The 17,646-nt window shown below is 33.7% G+C and overlaps 1 protein-coding gene across 1 annotated transcript in view; it reads right to left on the bottom strand.

Annotated features, from left to right (window-relative positions):
- Positions 1 to 17,646, bottom strand: part of LOC140434371 (homeotic protein antennapedia-like) — a 929,636-nt gene that overhangs the window by 609,034 nt on the left and 302,956 nt on the right. The window contains 1 exon segment of the mRNA XM_072522558.1: positions 5,633 to 5,671. The gene's annotated coding sequence lies outside the window, so the exon portion shown is untranslated.

The raw sequence follows: 17,646 nt of genomic DNA, 5'->3' as shown, positions 1-17,646 counted from the left end.
ATAGATCTATTTTTATTACTTTTATTTTCAGAATTGCGTTGTCTAGTTTTCCAGCCGCAAATAGACTTTTGACATTCCATGAGCAAATTCTCAAATTAGATGTTATTTGTTGGATTTCTTCACGAGTTTTTCAAAGTTTACGACCTGGGAGGAGGCGTCGTTGTATAAATTTCTAAATATTGTTCAATCTTCGCTTGTCCACTGCTGGACATAGATCTCCTCATAAGTTTTCCATCTTGTGCCTTTTGCATGCAATTCCTATGGCAACGTTTTAGATCGTCAGTCCAACGTGTTGGTGGACGACCTTTGCTTCGGTAGACATCATCTCTTGGTCTCCATTCCAGTATCCGCTTTGTCCATCTGTTATCTGTCATTCGAGGCACGTAACCTACCGTGTTCCACTTCAGTGTTGCTATTCTCTCTACAGCATCGACCACTCCTGATCTTTGTCATAGCCGGCCGTTTGGAATCATGTGTCGCCATAGCGCTTTGAGCGACTTGAAAATGTATTTAAACTTGCCGAAGACTGTCCAAGTAAGTCTTATGAGATGGAGAAGCTCAACGGTTTTTTTTATCTTTTCCTATGTGAATCACGTCACCAAGGTTTTGTTCCTACGCATATATCTTCGCTGACTACAAGATTTGTTATCATCTGTCCTACTGATCTTTGCCCTCAGTGTATTTTGTCATCATCTGTGTCCCACTGACGTACTCCACGTTGTATCGTTTCGTAATTATTTTTGTAAATAATGTAAATATGGGAAATTTGACTTATGGGCCTGTAGTTTCTGAGGTCAGTAGCATCGCCTTTTTTACGAAGTAGGATCATTTCTGCGTTATGCCATTGAGTTGGTGTTACTGCTTCTTTTAGATATCTAGTGAATAGTTAAGAAGAACCTGCCATAATCCTTTTCTAGCCACTTTCAAGGCATCTGCCACTATTTCATCGCTTCCAGGGGACATTGTTTTTCATTTCTTGCCATAACCTTCGAATTTTATTGCGTGTTATGTCCATTAAATGTCCTCTTATCTTCTAAATATTCCCATTTTCTGTCGAATCTTGGCCTTCGTCTTGCAATTGAAGTGTCAAATCTATAGTGATTTTCATGGGGATACTCTATAACTCTTTAATTCAGCGGTTTCTGTTTTCCTTCTGCATTCTTAGGCCGTTGACGTAATACAAGTTATACCGGCAATCACTCGGTTCTCTTTTATATAACATTACCGAAATCTTCGATCATACAAAAATTGATCAGCTTTTTTATTATCACTCATGCAGGGATTTTTCTTCTTCGGGTTCTTCCCATTATAAGTTCTTCACTGTTTTACGTTAATTCATTGACCTTTGGTAACGCATTCTGGGTTATAAATAAGTACTGGTTTTTGTATCTTTGACACGATTTTTAATTGTATTTTAATTTGTATATATTAAGGATTTATTCAAACAGAAAAAATAGAACCGGTAAATGAGTATATCTATCTAGAATAAGCAATCAGAGCTAACAGAGAAAAGCTAATCAAACAGCCGAAATATCGCAAACTTTCTTACGTTCTAAAAAATCAAACAATCCCTCTATACTTACGAAGCAAGGTATATAACTCCTGTATAATACCGGTGCTCACCTACGGAGCACAGACATGGACATTTACACAGGCCAATTTGGATAGGATAAGGAAGGCACAAATATTGAGTATATCATTAAAGATAGAAAACGTAACCAGTGGATCAGAACCAGAACAAAGACAGTAGAAGCGATAGAACAAGCAGCAAAACTGAAATGGAAATGGGCTGGGCACAATGAACGTCTCCAAGACGGACGATGGAACAATGCCATCGGAAAGTGGCGTCCATACAACGCAAAGAGATCAAGAGGCAGACCACAGATGAGGTGGAAAGATGACATCAGGAAACAAGGAGGTCCCACATGGCAGAGAACAGCTCAAGATAGGGAAAGATGGAGAGAACTGGGGGAGACCTACATCCAACAATGGAAGGATAGAGAATAGGTTAAAAAAAAAAGGATTTATTAGAATTGAATGTATGTAATTTGTTTATTGATTTTACTTGTTTTAAATAGAGTTTCATGTAGTCCTTTTGCTTATTATTTGTTTATGGTAATATACATACTTAAGGCAAAAAGGAGAAACCAGCGGGTTCTAGATTGAAAACAGACATTCCTCAGCCTTTTCCATAGCCTAATAGCATCATATAAAGGTCATCCTATGCGCAGAAAGCAATATAAGTACCATCGCAGCTTATCATTGATCCTAAATACTTAAAAGTCTTACAACTGTTAACAGTTTCTTCTTCTAAACTTAAGTTCAAATCTGTAACTTCGGAAATAATTTATAAGTATTAGGTCTTACACCTATTTCTCTTAAGTCCCCAATATATATATTATCTAGACATGATCTGGCTTTTCTTAATCTGGCTTGTTCATCGCCATAATGGTCCATGTGTTGTTCTATTTTTTCTTTTATTAAAAGATTTTTGCTATTGAAGGCATTACACTGATTCTTCTATAGTTATTTGTTGACCTTTTGTCACCTTTTCTTAAAAATGGAGGACATGTACTTATGATATATTTCACTCACTGAAATCTCCTCTTCTGTTTCGATTTTATTGAACAACACGATCGTATAAAGGATACGATCCTTACGCACTTACGCCTCCATATTTCAGCAGTTCCATTTTTATGTTCCCTGGTCCTGGTCCTTTGTTGTTTTTGGCTTTATTTAGTGCTTTAGTTACTTCGTCCTCTGATTTTAACTTCGTCCGATATTGTTGTAGAAGCTCTACTTTATATCTCGTATCTGCGATTTTTTGCATCTCTCATCTCTGTGGATATTATCTTTTTGTCGTCGTTGCGTGTATAGGAATTTCCCTAGTAATAATTGGTCATCATACTTCATAAAAAATCATACTTCATAAAAAAGGGGATGCTACCGACCTCAGGAATTACAGGCCCATAAGTCTACTTTCACATATTTATAAACTATTTACAAAAATAATTACGAAACGACTAGAAAATAAATTGGAATTTTATCAGCCCATAGAACAGGCGGGTTTTAGAAAAGGCTATGGAACAAACGATCACCTACTGGTAATAAAAAATCTTATAGAAAAATGCACTGAATATAATAAACCACTAGCTTTAATATTTGTCGACTATGAAAAGGCATTCGATACCGTAAATCAACAAAAAATGTTGGAAGCCTCGACAGAATGCCGAATTGACTATCGATATATAAATATAATTAAACATATATACCAAAACGCAACAGCCAATGTTAGAGTGGGTGATCGTCAAACCCAGAAATTCCCGATACAACGTGGAGTACGCCAGGGGGACACCATATCGCCGAAACTGTTCACTACGCTTTTGGAATATATATGTAAAAGGGCAAAACTGACCGACAAGGGCATAAACATAAACGGAGAAAAGCTTAGCCATCTAAGGTTTGCAGATGATATTGTACTAATAGCTGATAGGATAGATGAGGCCAAAGAACTTTTAAATCAGCTCTACCTTTCCCCGCTAGAAGGGGGATTGAAAATAAATATATCTAAAACCCAGATGATGACAAATCTTGTAGTCAGCGAAGATATATGCGTAGGAACAAGATCCATAGACCAGGTAATGGCCTATAAATACCTAGGTCATGAGATTCGCATAGGAAAAGATAACCAAACCGTTGAGCTTCTCCGATTGTAAATGTGACCGATGTATTCGATTTTGACTGTTTTTATCGTGCTTAACAACTCTTTTCCTTTTTGCCTTTCTTTGTCTTTTTAAATACATTTTTTAGCGCGTTGAAAAAATCGTCCTTTTCCCTTAAGGTCGCTTGTAATTCATTGCATATACTCGAAAAATTATTGTTGGTTGTCCAAATATGTTCATCCTAATTTCTATTATTCTATAATTTATCTGCTGGTAATCTTATACGTGTCTTCTCCATTTATTTTTTATTAATACTAATACTCCCTTTGATGTGTTTTTATGTTGCGTGTATATTTCCCTATGATTTCCCCTCATTGACCTTTTTTGGTTTTTTTGCTAGGTTTTCTTTAGATTAGGGATAACGGCCTTGTTCATTATTTTTTTTATAAATGATTTTTATTTAACATAAAACTATGAAATTCAGTTTGTTTAGTTTTAAAACTTAAATAAGATTTAGAATAAGACGTGATGATTTATGCATAAATTTATGTAGTGAGTCTATTAAAATTTTGTGAAACTCATGAAATAATAGCTATTAACTTTTTATATAACAAATCTTAATGAAGTATCGGTCAAATACATTAATTATTTACAGAATATTTTCCAAATATTCTAAATTTCTTGATATTGGGTGCCTCCCACTATAAATACCATACCAATTAAAGCTGTTCATTCTCCTACCAAGAAATAAATCTAGTTCCATCTTCCACCGGTTTATTATCATTTAATTGTTGGTTAGACTAGCCGAGTTAAATTATTCAAGCCTGGTTGGATCTTATAATTGTTTTCGTAAACTGTCAGTGGCTCTAAGAATAGATTTCTTCTATCTTACACTAAACGGATTCCGACTAGCTAGCGAGAAATGAAGTTGGTAAAATTAGTGGATCTTGTTTTGAAAATATTCATTACGGTGGATTAAATGAATTGCATGACACATGTTAGTTATTTAATAGTGTTTACAATGTATGTTTTGACATGATAAGTTAGTTCCTAAAATTACAATGCAATCATGATAGTTTTAACCTCAAAGAGGATATGAATTAACCAAATATACGCAAACAGTTCAATAATGTAAAATATCGATATAAAGTATAACAATGTAAGTTTTTCATTTTTCAAAAAGGGGTGCGACCAAATCATTGGTTGCTGGATATTTGTACCTATGTATGATACTATGATTACAGGTACATTAAAGCTATAGGCCATGTACTAGGGCGGTCCGATAAGTATTACCCGTAGTATATCGAGTGGTGAGGCTAAGCACTTATCGGACCGCCTACGTAGACCCATAGCTTGATATTTTTTTCTTCTAGTTTTAGTAATAATTTTCAATTATTTACTCATTACTTCGTTAGCTTACTCTTTTAGCTCTTATTACGCCTGTTATGGTATGCTTTTGATACAAATATAGGTCCTTATTTCTCTTCATATTTTCATCCATAGTTTATTCTGTGTTTAACCTTATAAGATTATTTCCCTTCTTAGCATATACGAAAATCATATATTTTTCTGCCGTCGCATTCAATATTTGGGCTAATTAGTTGCTTTGATGGATTATGGTTTTTAGTAGCGAAAATTGTTCATATTTAGATTCTACAGATGAGCTAGAACAGGATTGGACCTTAAACTTTAATTTAAAAAATTAAACAGAAGAGTAACTTATTTCCAAGCACATTGTAAATTGTTTTAAAAATAAAAAAATACAAAAAATCAAGAACATAATACAACTCTAAGAAGACATTGTTATCTAACGCTGATGAATATTGGTAAAAAAAATTTCTTAAGTCTTAAGTTTAACAAATAAATTTATAATTATTCAATAAATTATTTATATGCTGCAAATGTAAGTATTGTTCCAATTGTTATGCTATTGACTGTATATAAGTTACTGTATGTTATTTATCAGTTACCTAGTTAGAAAATGTCTTGAAGAATGTTTGTAGATTTACCTGAAACAAAAAAATAATGTTTAGAGTAAAATTTATATGAAATGAATCAGCAATATATTTATTAATTTACTAGATATCTCTATAGACTGTAAATATACAGAGAGCGGCAAAAATCTGGAATTTTCTGAATAACAGACTAGTTGTGAAAAATTTCCTCGGATAGGTCGATTTTTATTTGAATTTGAATTTTCTTGATGCTACCAGAAAATGTACTTAGAGTGGCACAAGTTTGACGTGAATGTTTGAAATTGACTTAAGTTTGACTTGAAATTAAGTCAAATCAAATTATGGTGAAACTAGTTTTGAAGGAGTTTGAAAAATAATTTATTTAGTATCTAGGATATACCTATAAACAGGTAAAATATTTATGTTAAATATAGATAGTAGGTATATAAAATTATTTAAAAATTCCTTTATAAAAGGTATAATGTTTATATAGAAATTTTTAAATAAATTTTTGTGATACATGGTATACAGCCAGATACAGGAATTTAGTTTCCTTGTGAAGAGAAAAATATATTCTTTCAAGCATTTGTTCTAACTTTTTTTTTTCTATTTGTTTGTATTTATTGTTAAAATCGACTGAATTTTAATTATTATTGATTGCAGATTCATAGTCAAAATTTTCTTGTTATCAGTTATCAATGTTAGTATGTACTACAAATACCTAATATTTTTATGGATATATTTTTATTTTGTTTTTTTATTCTTTTATTATCTTCTTGGTTTTTATTGTTGTTTTCTTTTTTTTTGTTTTGTTGCTTTTTTTTTGTTTTTTGCTTTCTTTTGTTTTTTTTTGTATTTATTTTTTTGTTTTTTGTTATATTTCTATCTTCTTAATTCTTCTATGTTTTTTTTATTAATTTGTGGTATATTTTATTTTTGTTTTTTTGTTTTTTTTTTATTTTTTTTTTCAAACCATATTAACAGATTATGCCTATATACTATTTACAATTTGTATTTATATATTTTAATGTTTGTAAATGCAATGAAGAATTTCCATATTATTTGAAAATATTAAAAGATTAAGGTTTATTGGAAAACGACAATTAGAATTTATTAATTCCTTATAAAGTTTGTTTATAATATTATCTTGTAAATCACATTATAATTTAATATGTGTTAGATCGCCTATTTTGCCACAAGTACAATTGGGAGTATTTGATAAGCCGATTCCGTGCATGTAAGATGGCGTAAGAGCATAATTTGCTCTCAGCCGATTAATGGTCTTTATAAAATGTCAATGTCATAATGTTACAATGATAAAAGTTTAAGCCAGTCTTACATTCTCTGTAATGTAAATGCCAATCATTTTTAAGTTTTTGTCTACTAAAGGTGTCAAAATCTGTCGCTGGAATTAAATTTTTGTTTACTTTTTCTCCAAGTATATGTGCTGATTTAGCCAAATAGTCAACGATCTCATTGCCTTTTATTCCCAAATGGCCTTGACCCATGTAATTATTACATTTAATCCTAATTGTATAGTTTCATAAAGAATTTTAAGAATTTTCAGTTTAATGTGGTTTATGTGTTTGACTGTTTGAATGTTGTTAAATCTTCCCGTTCCATTTGCATCTTTTGACCCATCAGTAAAAATGTACTGATAATTTGTCCATTTTTCTTTAATAATTATATCAAACATATTTGGGAGTAACTGTGAGTTTAAGTATCGTATCCTAACCTTTCTAGAGAATAGTGTTTTTGCCATTTCACCGTAGTAAGGCGGAATTTGGCTTTTATAGAGAATATCGTTATATTTTACCGTACTTAGGTAGCTTTCTACCAAAGGTATAGATTTTTTAGTTCTCCAGTACCTATGGGTGAGGTCTAAAACTGATAGCTCATTAAGATCTTAAAGGTATTTACAATTTTTGGACATATTTCGGACTGTAAATTTGTCGCTAAGGAATTGGCGGCTTAAATGCAATGGAGGTTCCACCGCTTCATTTTCCATTATTTGGACTGGAATGGATTTTAAATAACCTAGGCATAATTTCAGGCATTTATTATTTTGAACTTCAAGTTTGTTTAGATGTGTATTGGCCGCTGATCCAAATAAATGACAGTTATAGTCGAAAATCGGCCTGATCATATTACGGTAAAACATCAAAGCAATATTTGGGTCTGCGCCCCAATTTGTTTTACAGAAAGCTCTTAAAATGTTTATTGAGTTTTCTGATTTTTTAACAATTTGATGAATGTGATCTCTCCATAACAATTTCCTGTCTAGATAGGTACCAAGATACTTAATACAGTTTTTTATAGGGAAATTAAATTTTCCCACATTAAGATTGCCTTGTGGAACTCTATGTTTTTGTGAAAAATAACACACCTCAGTTTTTGTGTCAGAAATTGATAATCCTATTTCTTCATAGTGCTGATTTACGATTTCTAATATGACTTTCAAATTATCCTCACAGTTACTTAACAATTTTCCTGCTGTATATAAAATAACATCATCAGCATATTGAAGAATTTTTGTATGGTTGGGTATACTAACTTCAAGATCTATGTTGTACAGGATATATAAAATCGGGCTTAAAATACTCCCCTGTGGCAATCCAATATTTATTAGTCGGGACTATGAAAATTCCTCATTATTAATTTTTAAAAAAGTTAGTCTGTTAGAATATAAAGATTTTAAAAAGAGAGCAAATGGTCTAGGGATTGCAATATACAACATTTTTTGGTAAAGAATGTCTAAATTGACATTAACAAAAGCAGCAGAAATGTGTCACATTAAGATCCTTCGTGAAAAGTAAATTCTTACAAGTTAAGTGAAATCAAATAATAACATGCTTCTATGATCCTTGTGTGATCTCTGTTAGGGCTTTTTGTTGAAGCCACTAATTTAAACATAGTGTTCTAATAGACTGGTCATTTATTTGGTTTCGTTTTCTTGTGACTGTCAAAGAAGCTCTTGACAAACTCTATGTAGGCTAATGTTGCTGGGGTGGCAACAAAGTCTCTTTCTATTTTTAATAAAGTTGGAAAGGCAGTCGGTACTGTCAGCTACTTGTATTGAAAATTATCACATTTTCAATACCAAAAAAGTTCATAGTTAGTTGACCCTTTGCTTTCTTGTATTTGTTTTATTAAATGAATTATACTGTGTACATTACAGTGATTATCTTTCAGTGTTTATTTAATTCAGTGTTTAAAAAACTTACCCGGGTGCGGACGTAGCATCAGACCACAATCCGGTGGTATGTAAGTTTGAAGTAAAGTTAAAAAAGCCAAATGTAAAGAACAGGCCCGAAACGCTAGATATTAGGAAGCTTTCCAACAATAATATTAAACAACAGATGCAGGAGAATTTAAATACCGAAATATTAAAAATCCTTAAAAATAACAATGAACCGCTGGAAAAGTGGAGTAAAATTAAAGAAGAGATTAGGACTTCAAGCACTAAGTTTTTACTACCTGATAAGAGAAAAAAGAAAGACTGGATGACTGCAGAAATCCTTGACATGATGGAAGAGAGACGGATATATAAAACTAAAGATACTGCCAAATACCGTGAAACCCATAGACGAATAAGAGCTGAGATAAGAAAAACTAAAGAGAAATGATTCTCGGAGAGATGCGAAGAAATCGAACAGTGCAAAAAGGTATACGACTATCACAATATGCATAAGAAGATAAAGGAACTCACAACAAGAAAAGCTACAATATTTTATCGAAAGGGCTGTGCGATGATAATGGAAATCTATGGATAAGGGTCTTAAAAATAACAAAAGACCAGGCAACGATAACGTATACGGGGAAGTATTGAAAATGCTGTGCGAAACAAACAGTCAATTTCTAGACTCACTCGGCAGACTCTTTAACAATATTTATAACAGCGGGGAGTATCCTGAAGACTGGCTAGAATACCGAAAAAACTAAAAGCAAAGTCTTGTGATCAACATCGGATGATAAGTCTAATTAACCACATTTCGAAGGCATACACCAAGGTTATTTACAACAGAATAAGCAAAAAATGCGAGGATAACATTGGAGAGTCGCAGTTTGGGTTTCGGAATTCTCTTGGGACAAGAGAAGCACTTTTTAGTCTACAGGTACTCATCCAGCACTGCAGAGATATGAACAAAGACGTGTACATATGCTTTATAGACTACGCAAAAGCATTCGATAACGTAAAGCACGAAAAGATAATTGAAGTTCTCCATAAGATCGGAGTCGACTACAGAGACATTCGAACAATAGCGAGTCTCTATTGGGGTCAAACAGCTAAAGTGAAAGTAGGATCTACATTGACCAATAAAATTGAGATCAAGAAAGGGGTACGACAGGGCTGTATCTTGTCTCCTATTCTCTTTAATATATACTCAGAAGAAGTATTTAAGACAGCGCTGGAGGAAAGCACAGAAGGCATAAAGATAAATGGAGAAATAATTAATAACATAAGGTATGCTGATGACACTGTGATTCTAGCAAGTAGCATGGAGGAACTGAGTTGCCTAATGAGTAAGATACAAAAAACAAGTGCACAATACGGATTCAGACTAAATATCACAAAAACCAAATTGATGTTAGTAAGCAAAACTTAACACCCACCACAGCAACTGATATTACACAATGAAAGAATTGAACACGTGGATTCGTACATCTACTTGGGAACAACAGTTAACTCAAATTGGGATCAAGCGAAGGAAATACGTTTAAGAGTAGAAAAGGCAAGAGCATCGTTCACTAGCATGAAGCAAATTTTCACCTCTAAAAGCCTCACCCTACCTCTCAAAATTCGACTTCTGAAATGTTATGTATTCCCGGTTTTGTTATATGGAATGGAGGCGTGGACAATGACCGCAACGTTGATGAAAAAAGTAGAGGCCTTCGAAATGTGGGCTTACCGACGTATATTACGTATATTCTGGACTGAGCACGTGACCAACGAAGAGGTACTACGCCGGATAGGTAAAGAGAGAGAGGTAGGAATAAGTATAAAGAAAAGAAAGTTGGAATACTTGGGTCACGTTATTAGACATAATAAATATAGAGTACTACAGCTGATCGTTCAAGGGAAAATAGACAGCAGAAGGGGTCCAGGGAGGAGAAGACACTCGTGGCTCCAAAACTTGCGGCAATGGATCAGATTGTCATCTGCTGAACTATTCAGATCTGCCGTAAACAAAGTCAGAATAGCCATGTTGATTGCCAACGTTCGGAAGGGACAAGGCACATGAAAAAGAAGAAGTTTATTTAATATTTTTCCTTGAAGTCTTAGGTTTTCTAATTTTAATTTTTTGGCGTAATTCTATCGATGGAAAAAGTCTAAATAATTGTATCCCTTGATTTAATGTCACTTTCCTTTAGTACATTTTAAAATTTGAATATTTTGTTATACAGTTTAAAGTATAGGTAAAAATATTTGTTAGAATTTTTGAGGCCCATTCTGGGACGGCTTGATTTGTGGAAAGCTAAACTGTTCACATAAAATCATAAAATCAACTTTAATACAATTGCCTGCCGGATTTGATAGAAATTCAGTAAAACTGTATAATATATCTATATATAAAATCTAAAGAAATCCTAATCTGTCTCTCATGTAAGATTTACTTAAACAAACCCAGAAATACCCTAGCAAGCGCAAACATTTCTATATTTAAACCAAAACGTGTCTTCTGGTATTTCCTCTCAGTCAAAAAAAGGTCTTTTGTCCGCGAACAATAAAACGCACAAAAAATTCTTGTATTTTTGTTATTCTCTTTCTCGAAAGAGCAGTCTTTGGGGTCCTATCGGACGGGGACGAGCGTCTGACCTCGCTCTTTGAAGGTTTTCGAACAAAAACTATTTTCCTGGCCATAATTCTTACTGAGGAACGGGATTCCATTGCACGTTGACACCAGTGACGTAGGCATTAGACCTATTTATGTTTAATCTATCAATAATATTCGTTAATGTTATTGTTATTATCTGTTTATATTATATAGACAAATATACTTCAAACAAAGAGCAAAAGTTATTAAACATTATCAGAAGCAAAAATTGTGAGAGATAATTGATTAAAGCTGTATACTTTCTTCACTTTTATTCAATAGGTATAGTGAATCCGCTTATTAGGAGCAACATGTGCAAAACAAAGGTAATACAATCAAAGGGCATGTTTTGAACGACATAATTAGCGAATGAGATCATTAAACATGATGAACCCAAAGATTCACAAATTTTTGTTCGAAAACTAAACGTCATGTGCAAAGCTCTATAAGTGGTCTCAAAAAACTAAATTTATAATAATTACAAAAATAAAGTACACAAAAAAATATTTAATAGGACCTATGGTACAGGAACATCAGATACGCCGATGATACCGCAATAATGGCAGAGAGTCTAGAAGATCTTGAAACCCTGTTGAATGATGTAAACAACGAATGCACTGAAAAGGGCTTAACAATCAACGCAAAAAAAACAAAATGGATGGTGGTCGGAAAAATTAATATCGAAGACTCAGTACTAAGATTAGATAACAAAATCCTGGAAAGGGTGGAACACTTTAGATATCTGGGTAGCTGGATTGACTGCAGGGTTGAAAGTGACGAGGAAATTTCGACCAGAATAGAACTCGCACGGAAAAACTTTATTAACTGGCGTTCTGTATTATGCAGTAGAAGTCTGTCGTTGACCACACGTCTAAGAGTATTGAAGTGCTACGTCTGGTCCACTTTGTTATATGGATGTGAAACCTGGACAACAAAAATAAAAAATCTTAACAAATTAGAAGCGTTTGTGTTATGGTGTTACCGTCGCATGCTCAGAATCCCGTGGACAGCACACATATCTAACGAACGCGTGCTAGAGATCGTGCACAAAGAGCGAGAATTGATCAACATCATCAAAATGAGAAAGGTCCAATACTTCGGTTATATAATGAAAGGACCTAAATATCGCTTACTCCGGTTAATCATTCAGGGCAAAATCGAAGGAAAACGTTGGGTCGGAAGAAATCAACTGTCCTGGCTACGTAACATTAGACAATGGACAGGTCGAACGGCCGAGGAACTGTTTCATCAAGCTGCCGACCGAGAATCATTTCATCAGCTTGTCAATATGACGATAGCCAACGCTTGAATACAAGCACGGCACACAAAGAAGAAGATGGTACAGGAGTTTGTGTGCCTGGAAGCAGAGACGGTGCCGACAAATTCAAATCACCGTTCATAAATTTTTGATAAAACTTTGTTGTTTCACGAGATATACCAGAATTGTTAACAGCTCCATTAGTACCAGTTTAAATATACAAAAATTCGTAATTGGCATTGATAATAGAAAATAGTATAACGCTATAAAACAATTTAAAATTGAAAAATAGAGATCCGCTGCCAGGTAGTTTTTCAATAGTAACGGGCTTATCATCCGCTTCTCCAATGTAACGACAAAAATTCCACTTTTCATAGAATTCCTTTGCTATTTCTTCCCATTCTGATTCTGATCGTAGTAGCTGAAAATAAATAAAACGATCTGATTTATTTCAGAATTCCTCACTGTTTTCTGCAGAAGCTGTTACACAGCCTACAACTTTAACTGCAGGTACTTCGAACCGCTTTAAGAAAAAGGAAAGAAAAACATCAAGTCAAAAGGAGATATTGGAAAAGGTATTAAATAGTACAAAACAGAATTGGGAAATTGTAGGAAAATCCATCAGTCTCCAGTTCCCATTCCAAAGACATAACCAATTCACAACAACATGCAATCGCCCGAAAATTGATCTCGGGTGTATTTTTTATGGCATTATAAACAAACTGTCCAAAAATACAGTTATTGATTTAAGAATCCCTTCAACAGATTGTTCTGGGGCTTCATTTATAGCAAATCATTCTAGAGCTGCAACCAGAAGTTCAAGCTCATTGTCTCTAACTTCAAGATCATCTTCTCATAATGAATTTTACTCTCGAGCTTCACTTCTCTTCTTGCCGTCCTCGTACCGCATACGACTACCGCATCTTTCCCCAATACTGTCACCACAATATCACTTCCAGTCACCAGGGCCTCCACATTATCTCACATCATTCACCCACCAACAATCCTCACAGACACTTTACATTAACCCACACCATCTATACACCAACAAGACTTGCACTCTTCTTGTTTATCACAAGGTCCAATTTAATGAAGTAGTACAGTTGTATACTGTATCTCCAAAATTTCTATCCAAAATTAAAATATGATTGAAAGTACGACAAATGTGATGAAAGAATTTCTATTATTTGGTAAGAAAACAATTAATAAATAAGTGTAATAAATATCTCGTATTACTAAAAAACGTTTTATTTCACTTAACTTTATACAACGTTCCAGACATCTGTAAATAGCTAAGCTTGGTTGAGGTATAATTCGGCAAATCAGTAAATTCTAAATCGGAATTCGAGTTTTCTGTTACGAGAAAAAGCAATGTTACGACTAATCTTTAATTTATACTAATACTTTCTCGAAAACAAGTATCTCTTTCTTTTGTTTAAACGGTGTCACCAGTTTTTTTAACACATCAAACTGTTTTGAATCCATTCGAGCATAATTTTTAAAATCATCCGGTTCTAAGACCTTCATTATGTTCATACTTGCTAGCCTTTGACGTAAAAACAAGTATTTCTTCATCCATCTCGTTCTTTTCTTCTTTTTTATATGCATCGAGTCAACCGCAATGGGCTACAGCAATACCAATTTTTTTGGTTTTTAATAGAATTGGGGGCATTTTGTCACACTTCATTCGACACGTCCGTCACTTTTCGCTGGTCCTTCAAATCTTACTTAGAATCTCAAATTAGTGAACGTGTAATCGCGAGCTTCAGCGACTGAATTTCTTGTCCCAATCGTTTCTTAAATATCGAATCATAAATTTAGGATGGTATAATACTCCTTTTAATAGCAAAAATATTAGTCTACGGCATAAAACATGAATACCAAAATTCAATATTTTTTCAACTTTGCTAGAAAATGCGGAAGTCTGAATAATGAAAAGTTTGAACTTAATAGCATCAAACTGCGTCACAGAATTCAAAAACATTTACAGATCCCATTGTATAAACCAATTGTATACCAAAAAAACAGGTAAGCCGAATATAGGCACACCAAATGAAATTTCTGAGACGTATAAAAGTTAGACCAGGTTCCAAACTTTAGATGTCCAGTGCAGGATGTACCTACTACACGTTGACAGGTACAGTAACTGGCAACAATGCATAATACATGAAATGAAGAAGAGAATTGCTGTTTTGCACAGTTCGGTAGATGACACTTAGGTTCATTTCTTCAAATTTTTGAGCCGTAATGTTCTGATTTTATCGATCTGCATATCTTCTGCCTTACATTTTACCCTCTGTATTATTAATGCAAAAGACAATTGCATTTTACAATTCATACCAAATTTGTTTTTTTAGTTATGTGATAGGTCCAAGATATTATACACACCCTAAATATTCAGCAATATCACTACATTTCAAACGATTTCTGACGGTTAGAGTGGTAATCATAATAATTGGGCATTGGGCTCATTACGAACTATATTTCTCAAGCAATTAAATGCACTTCTATGTTTCTTTATTCAAATATTGACTTTCTGAAAGCAGATCTTATTAATAGTATCCTACAAATAATTGATGTAAAACCTGTAAAAAGTTTATATTGCACAAATATACATACTTTTTGATATTATCCACAGATAAATAAAAATAAATAAAATAGTTGTAGAAGCCGTCTGTAATAACCGGTAAAATTGCTTCCAGTTAGCTTACGGTACATATTTAATTCATTCTTGATATTTATTCCGTAAATCTGGATCTCTATACCAGCTTGGGCAGGTCTAATGGATGAGTACCATATGTTTTGGAGGGTCACAGTATTCTCTATTCTCCAAAAAGTATTTGCCGATACCTTTCCAGGTATTTGTATTTTTTAACCCTTTCAATCCGTATATCTCCCAAATATGTGTTTGTTTGTATATTTGTTTTCTTCGTTATTATCATATATTTAGTCTTTTTATATTTATTTTAAGTCCATTTTTTCACAGAAACTGCTTGTCTTGTTTAGTAGAGTTGTTCAGCAGAGCTTGCCATAATCTCGGTGTCATCTGCATATATGTTGTTAGTAGTTCTTCCGTCAATTATACTCTTACGAGTATACTCCAAATTAAAAATTTCTTCTTCTTCTTCTTTTTATATAGACATGACTCTGTCTGTTTTTCAATGTACCTCCAGTAAGTTTTTGTTCCATCGTTTTCGTGGTCTTCCTACTGATTGTCTTCCTATTGTAGAACCGTCTCTTGGTGTCTTTACTACTCTATTTGTTGTCATTCGGCTTTTATGATCGTTCCATTCTACTCTTCTATTTCTTACCCAGTGTTTTCATATCTGCTGTTTCTAACATCCTTTTTGTCCTCTCTGTGCCAGGTATTGTTTCTGCCGCGTATGTCATTATTGGTCTGATGACTGTTTTGTAAATTCTGCCTTTCTATTCTTTCTCGTTATTTTTATTTCTCCATATTGTTTCATTTAGGGAGCCTGTGTCTCTATTTGTTCTATTCACTTGATCTTTCACTTCAGTTTCGAGCTTTCCGTAGCAAGATAATGTCATGCCTAGATATTTAAACTCCATCACTTGTTCTATTGTCTGACTTTCCAGGACAATTAAAAATTTGGTGAAGTAGGATATCAGCAACTATCTGGATTTGTCATGTGAAAGGTGTCATCAATGCAACGAGTGTTGTCATCGCATATTGTCGATTTTATGGAGAAAGATATGGCTTTTTGGTAATAAGTCGAAGAAAAGCAGCAAGTTGCAACTTTATGGTTTAGGTATTTCCATCAGATTCTTCATTCGTGACAAAGTCTGAACTATGATAACTAAAATACTTTGGCCACCTGATGAGAGGAACAAAATATCAGCTTCTGCAGAATAATCATGCAGGGAAAGATTTTAGGAGAGCGTAGCGTTAGAAGGAGATGAATGGTATAGCTAATAAATATCAGATAGCGGTTTTATTGCTCATAAAGCTTTTTAAAGAAGCATTCAATTTAGAATTCAAATAACTATAATGATCGCTAAACTTCAAGACGAGACTGCAGCTTAAGAAGAAGAAAGCAAAATATAAAATATATACTTTCATCATTTATACGTACCTAAAAAGGAGTACAGACACCATCGAAAAAATCACTAAAATGAAATTGGGCAGGACACGTCGTCAGATTATGAGAAAACGGATGGACACAAAATGAGGCTTTTCAAAGTGTTTCAAAAGTTTCAGATTTTTAGTGTAGAAAAAATTTATTCGCTATGATATTTTAAGAAATCCATAAATCTACAACGTGCTGTTTTTTGTTCCACTTCTTAAATTCATGACCTATAGACTCATGTCAGATACAGCACTTATCTTCTTGTGTTCTGTGCTTAGTCTCACAATGGCGGCTTTCTGTGCTTCTAAATATGGTGCCTACTTCTTTGATGTTACACCGGTCCCTCATGTTTCTTAACCAGGAATATTGCTTTTTGACTGGCCTTCGTGTACCATTTCTTGCAAAATTAATTTGTTAATGTAGTATTTGCTTCTCCTAAGGATATGGCCAAGGTAGGAAATGTTTCCCCCCTTAATGCTATTGAGTAGTTCTCGTTTATGCCCTGCAGTTCTTAAAATTGCTTCATTCGTCGCAAGTGTGCATCATAGAAGATCACGTCTCTAAAAAGTAAAAGTGGAAGATTGCGAACTATTAGGAAATTTTTGAAGTTTGACAAATGTGCTTGTATTTAAGTTAAACTTAATCGCATTCTTATTTTTGGTTGATCGTGCTCCCGAGATATTTGAATCGTGATAACAGCTTTATAGTATTTCCGTCGACTGGCAAGATAATTTTCTTATCGTAAGATATAGATCGTTTACAAAACGTTTACCCATGGCGTTAATTCTGTCTAATACGCGCTGAAGATCCTCTAAATTAGGTGCTAGAATTGCCGCATCGTCCCTCTTTTGTATACTGTGTCTATTT

The sequence above is a fragment of the Diabrotica undecimpunctata genome, chromosome 2 (genome assembly GCF_040954645.1).
Source record: "Diabrotica undecimpunctata isolate CICGRU chromosome 2, icDiaUnde3, whole genome shotgun sequence".
Lineage (NCBI taxonomy): Eukaryota > Metazoa > Arthropoda > Insecta > Coleoptera > Chrysomelidae > Diabrotica > Diabrotica undecimpunctata.
Note: the sequence above shows the minus strand (reverse complement) of the source record. Positions and strands in the feature narration are given on the sequence as shown.